Raw genomic sequence first — 7,500 nt, forward strand, 5'->3', positions numbered from 1 at the left:
AGAAAACAATGGCTGTATTAAGTGAGAATGCAATGTGGAGCTTGAGCAGGCTGGGGACCCGACCTTCACCTGTGACTTCACTCACTGCTCTGCTGTGCAGCTAGACTGCTTTGTTATTTGACTATTCAAAGAGAGACTGACAATGAGAGAGAGGGGGGGGGGGGGGGTGATGCAGCGGTGCCAGGTTTTGTGAGAGAATACAAGCAACCAGGTCTATGAAAACAAGCCAAAAAGAAGCCACAGGCTAAGAGCACTTTAAAGCTATACAGAAAAGCCTATTTTATTTTATTTTCCTTATGGTAGTTTTTACGATGCTAGAAAATGCTCGCTTCCGCTGTGGTCCGTCAATGAAATGTTTCCCCCGCCGTCCACTTCCATAATAAGGCTGGTATTTGGCTGCCTTTTTCTCAGAACGGAGGTACAGATTGAGGTGATTGAATAGAACATTGATGAACGATCATGTCACCCAACCATCACAAACTTGATGTCATTAAAAATATATATCTGCGCTACCTCACGGTTACAATATTAAAACACTTCCGATGACTTTTTAAGTGGCGCTCGCTATATATTAGTTATGAACAACGATTTTTAATTCCAGTTCATCCGGGGGTGAATTTCGGCATTTTCAAACTAAAAGACAACCTTTTCTACGGCCGGCAATGAGGGATATTAGACTGAATCGCGGACGGCAGTAAAACTTTCAATAGGTCGTCATCCTCGACATGGAAATGTTTAAAGGGATTGTGACATTTAAAAAAAAGGTTTTGGAATTGTTCTTATTTTTTTTAGGTTTTCTAATCTCAATTGCACCCAAAAAACATGAACTTTTAACATTCAGTAGATTTTCTGTGATCTGGGGTTTCTGGCTCAAACAGGTGCTCTGATTTGCCGGCAGTAAGTGACATCACTTACTGTAATTCGCATATACATCAATGGGATTTGCCAGCAGATGTCACTGTTTCACTGTGTTGCCTGTTTTCATTGTAGCTCAAAAGTAGCTCCAAACCCCAAAGAAAACTTCAGACCACAGAAAATCCACTGAATGTTCAAAGTTCAGGTTTTTTGGGTGTAATTGAGGTCATAAAACCTAAAAGAAAAAATAAAAATAATGAAAATGAATGTCATAAAACCTTTAAGAAACACTGGTTTAAACAACATTACACAGCAGCACCCCAAAGAAACTGCAACTTCCAAGTGAATGTACAGAGAAACAAGCCAAGCCCTGTTTAGCAACTAGACTACTTTGTTGCTGACCGTTCAAAGAGAGAATGCCACAGAGGGATAGAGGAGAGAGAGAGACAGAGAGAGATAGACTGATGATGTGTTGTCTCTCCCATGCTTGGCCGCTCTAACACAGCCCGCAGCCTGCCCCAGGGCCTGCAGTCTGAGTCTGCAGCCTGCCCCAGGGCCTGCAGTCTGAGTGGGCTCACCATGCAGCACCTCCGCCCAGAGACCAGACAAACTTCACGGCTTAATTCTACGGCTCTCACAAAAAAAACTGTGTATCCCACCACAGAAAGAATAGCTATACGTATCTTAAATACTGCGATGGTTTGGTGTAATATTGTGTTCATCATCAAGACAACATTACTCTGTGACAACCATACATTGTTGGGAGGAGGATGAGGAAGAAAAGAAAAGAAAGATCGCATTAAAACTTTTACTTCTTCACCGAGATGTAACTTTCCTCAAACTCTGCGTGAACTTTTAGTATACCTGAGCGGGAAAAGATAACATATTCTCTTTGTGTCTGGAGAATTAAATTCAGAGAAAAATCCAGCGTCGGTTCATTTAGTCGAAGGCTCTGTGATCTGATCGGGGGAAGTGAGAATGGATGGATTTTTGTTTTGCTCAATTAATTTTGTATTCGCACCCGGCGACGTGAACTCACACAGACTGGCTAGTCAGCCAGCCTGGGCACTTTCTATGCAAATGACATGTCTCATTTTAAAACAACAGAAGCCTGTGAAGAGATGCGGTAGTTGAATTTTTAGCCCTGATCATATGAAAAGGTGTTTCAAGCTCCCCCTTGTCTCTTGCGCCTGCCTGCCTGCCTGCCTAGCGCTTGTAGATCTGCTATTTCAGCAAAGATGCATACAGTTTTAAAGTGCTTAATATCAGCATCTTTTGGGCTTGTTTTCAAAGACTGATGGGGTGCATCTCTCTCTCTCTCTCTCTCTTCTCTCTCCCTCTCCCTCTCCCCTCTCCCTCTCTCCCTCTCTCTCTCTCTCTCTCTCTCCCTCTCCTCTCTCCTCTCCCCTCTCCCTCTCTCCTATCTCCTCTCTCCCTCTCTCCCTCTCTCTCTCTCTCCTTCCCTCTCCCTCTCTCCCTCTCTCCTCTCTCCCTCTCTCTCTCTCTCTCCTCTCTCCCTCTCCCTCTCTCCCTCTCTCTCTCTCTCCCTCTCCTCTCTCCCTCTCCCTCTCCTCTCTCTCTCTCTCCCTCTCTCTCTCCTCTCTCTCTCTCTCCCTCTCTCCTCTCTCCTCTCTCCCTCTCTCTCCCTCTCCTCTCTCCTCTCCTCTCCTCATCCCTCTCCTCTCTCCCTCTCTCTCCTCCCTCTCCCTCTCCCTCTCTCTCTCTCTCTCCCTCTCTCTCCCTCTCCCCTCCCTCTCCTCTCTCCCTCTCCCTCCTCTCCCACCCTCCTCTCTCCCCTCTCTCCCTCTCTCTCTCTCTCTCTCTCTCAGGCAACAGTGCAACACTATGGGGGGGAGGGGTGGGGGGATTGTTTGTTTTTGTGTTCCTTGCTTTTGCTGTTATGTGTTGTTTTATATGTGTTTTGTTTTCTTTAAGTCATTCATGTTGTTAACCGTGTATTATTGTGATTTTTGTCTTAAAATAAAAAAAACATTTGATAACAAAACAAAAAAAACAGTGCAACACTATCTCTCTCTGGCACAACAGCGCCACTTTTGCCCCTACTGGTACAAAACATAGACTTACTGGTCTAAACATTGGGACATAGTCACATAGATAGTCCCATAGGGACATTGGGACATGGTCACATAGATAGTCCCATAGGGACATTGGGACATGGTCACATAGATAGTCCATAGGGACATTGGGACATAGTCACATAGATAGTCCCATAGGGACATTGGGACATAGTCACATAGATAGTCCCATAGGGACATTGGGACATAGTCACATAGATAGTCCCATAGGGACATTGGGACATGGTCACATAGATAGTCCCATAGGGACATTGGGACATAGTCACATAGATAGTCCCATAGGGACATTGGGACATGGTCACATAGATAGTCCCATAGTGGACATTGGACATAGTCACATAGATAGTCCCATAGGGACATTGGGACATGGTCAATAGATAGTCCCATAGGGACATTGGGACATAGTCTCATAGATAGTCCCATAGGGACATTGGGACATGGTCACATAGATAGTCCCATAGGGACATTGGGACATAGTCTCATAGATAGTCCCATAGGGACATTGGGGACATAGTCACATAGATAGTCCCATAGGGACATTGGGACATAGTCACATAGATAGTCCCATAGGGACATTGGGACATAGTCTCATAGATAGTCCATAGGGACATTGGGACATAGTCTCATAGATAGTCCCATAGGGACATTGGGACATAGTCACATAGATAGTCCCATAGGGACATTGGGACATAGTCACATAGATAGTCCCATAGGGGACATTGGGACATAGTCACATAGATAGTCCCATAGGGACATTGGGACATGGTCACATAGATAGTCCCATAGGGACATTGGGACATAGTCTCATAGATAGTCCCATAGGGACATTGGGACATGGTCACATAGATAGTCCCATAGGGACATTGGGACATAGTCTCATAGATAGTCCCATAGGGACATTGGGACATAGTCACATAGATAGTCCCATATGGGACATTGGGACATAGTCTCATAGATAGTCCCATAGGGACATTGGGACATAGTCACATAGATAGTCCCATAGGGACATTGGGACATGGTCACATAGATAGTCCCATAGGGACATTGGGACATAGTCACATAGATAGTCCCATAGGGACATTGGGACATAGTCACATAGATAGTCCCATAGGGACATTGGGACATGGTCACATAGATAGTCCCATAGGGACAATTGGGACATGGTCACATAGATAGTCCCATAGGGACATTGGGACATGGTCACATAGATAGTCCCATAGGGACATTGGGACATGGTCACATAGATAGTCCCCTATAGGGACATTGGGACATAGTCACATAGATTAGTCCCATAGGGACATTGGGACATGGTCACATAGATAGTCCCATAGGGACATTGGGACATAGTCTCATAGATAGTCCCATAGGGACATTGGACATGGTCACATAGATAGTCCCATAGGGACATTGGGACATAGTTCCATAGATAGTCCCATAGGGACATTGGGACATAGTCACATAGATAGTCCCATAGGGACATTGGGACATGGTCACATAGATAGTCCCATGGAAGGGACATTGGGACATGGTCACATAGATAGTCCCATAGGGGACATTGGGACATAGTCACATAGTAGTCACATAGATAGTCCCATAGGGACATTGGGACATAGTCACATAGATAGTCCCATAGGGACATTGGGACATGGTCACATAGATAGTCCCATAGGGACATTGGGACATGGTCACATAGATAGTCCCATAGGGACATTGGGACATGGTCACATAGATAGTCCCATAGGGACATTGGGACATAGTCTCATAGATAGTCCCATAGGGACATTGGGACATGGTCACATAGATAGTCCCATAGGGACATTGGGACATAGTCTCATAGATAGTCCCATAGGGACATTGGGACATAGTCACATAGATAGTCCCATAGGGACATTGGGACATGGTCACATAGATAGTCCCATAGGGACATTGGGACATGGTCACATAGATAGTCCCATAGGGACATTGGGACATAGTCACATAGATAGTCCCATAGGGACATTGGGACATAGTCACATAGATAGTCCCATAGGGACATTGGGACATGGTCACATAGATAGTCCCATAGGGACATTGGGACATGGTCACATAGATAGTCCCATAGGGACATTGGGACATGGTCACATAGATAGTCCCATAGGGACATTGGGACATAGTCACATAGATAGTCCCATAGGGACATTGGGACATGGTCACATAGATAGTCCCATAGGGACATTGGGACATAGTCTCATAGATAGTCCCATAGGGACATTGGGACATAGTCACATAGATAGTCCCATAGGGACATTGGGACATAGTCTCATAGATAGTCCCATAGGGACATTGGGACATAGTCACATAGATAGTCCCATAGGGACATTGGGACATGGTCACATAGATAGTCCCATAGGGACATTGGGACATGGTCACATAGATAGTCCCATAGGGACATTGGGACATAGTCACATAGATAGTCCCATAGGGACATTGGGACATAGTCACATAGATAGTCCATAGGGACATTGGGACATGGTCACATAGATAGTCCCATAGGGACATTGGGACATAGGTCACATAGATAGTCCCATAGGGACATTGGGACATAGTCACATAGATAGTCCCATAGGGACATTGGGACATAGTCACATAGATAGTCCCATAGGGACATTGGGACATAGTCACATAGATAGTCCCATAGGGACATTGGGACATGGTCACATAGATAGTCCCATAGGGACATTGGGACATAGTCACATAGATAGTCCCATAGGGACATTGGGGACATAGTCACATAGATAGTCCCATAGGGACATTGGGACATAGTCACATAGATAGTCCCATAGGGACATTGGGACATAGTCACATAGATAGTCCCATAGGGACATTGGGACATAGTCACATAGATAGTCCCATAGGGACATTGGGACATAGTCACATAGATAGTCCCATAGGGACATTGGGACATGGTCACATAGATAGTCCCATAGGGACATTGGGACATAGTCACATAGATAGTCCCATAGGGACATTGGGACATAGTCACATAGATAGTCCCATAGGGACATTGGGACATAGTCACATAGATAGTCCCATAGGGACATTGGGACATAGTCACATAGATAGTCCCATAGGGACATTGGGACATAGTCACATAGATAGTCCCATAGGGACATTGGGACATAGTCACATAGATAGTCCCATAGGGACATTGGGACATAGTCACATAGATAGTCCCATAGGGACATTGGGACATGGTCACATAGATAGTCCCATAGGGACATTGGGACATAGTCACATAGATAGTCCCATAGGGACATTGGGACATAGTCTCATAGATAGTCCCATAGGGACATTGGGACATAGTCACATAGATAGTCCCATAGGGACATTGGGACATAGTCACATAGATAGTCCCATAGGGACATTGGGACATGGTCACATAGATAGTCCCATAGGGACATTGGGACATAGTCACATAGATAGTCCCATAGGGACATTGGGACATGGTCACATAGATAGTCCCATAGGGACATTGGGACATAGTCACATAGATAGTCCCATAGGGACATTGGGACATAGTCACATAGATAGTCCCATAGGGACATTGGGACATAGTCACATAGATAGTCCCATAGGGACATTGGGACATGGTCACATAGATAGTCCCATAGGGACATTGGGACATGGTCACATAGATAGTCCCATAGGGACATTGGGACATGGTCACATAGATAGTCCCATAGGGACATTGGGACATAGTCACATAGATAGTCCCATAGGGACATTGGGACATAGTCACATAGATAGTCCCATAGGGACATTGGGACATAGTCACATAGATAGTCCCATAGGGACATTGGGACATAGTCACATAGATAGTCCCATAGGGACATTGGGACATGGTCACATAGATAGTCCCATAGGGACATTGGGACATGGTCACATAGATAGTCCCATAGGGACATTGGGACATAGTCACATAGATAGTCCCATAGGGACATTGGGACATAGTCACATAGATAGTCCCATAGGGACATTGGGACATGGTCACATAGATAGTCCCATAGGGACATTGGGACATAGTCACATAGATAGTCCCATAGGGACATTGGGACATGGTCACATAGATAGTCCCATAGGGACATTGGGACATAGTCACATAGATAGTCCCATAGGGACATTGGGGCATAGTCACATAGATAGTCCCATAGGGACATTGGGACATGGTCACATAGATAGTCCCATAGGGACATTGGGACATAGTCACATAGATAGTCCCATAGGGACATTGGGACATAGTCACATAGATAGTCCCATAGGGACATTGGGACATAGTCACATAGATAGTCCCATAGGGACATTGGGACATAGTCACATAGATAGTCCCATAGGGACATTGGGACATAGTCACATAGATAGTCCCATAGGGACATTGGGACATAGTCACATAGATAGTCCCATAGGGACATTGGGACATAGTCACATAGATAGTCCCATAGGGACATTGGGACATAGTCACATAGATAGTCCCATAGGGACATTGCTGTTCCTTTGGAGTTCCCACTGAAAA

The 7,500-nt window shown here is 45.2% G+C and overlaps 1 pseudogene across 1 annotated transcript in view; it reads right to left on the reverse strand.

The window, feature by feature from the left end:
- LOC310867706 (partitioning defective 3 homolog) overlaps positions 1-7,500 on the reverse strand; it is a 656,686-nt pseudogene that overhangs the window by 414,939 nt on the left and 234,247 nt on the right. The gene's annotated exons all lie outside the window — the stretch shown is intronic.

This window comes from Protomyctophum parallelum (genome assembly GCF_964188405.1).
Source record: "Protomyctophum parallelum genome assembly, chromosome: 12".
Lineage (NCBI taxonomy): Eukaryota > Metazoa > Chordata > Actinopteri > Myctophiformes > Myctophidae > Protomyctophum > Protomyctophum parallelum.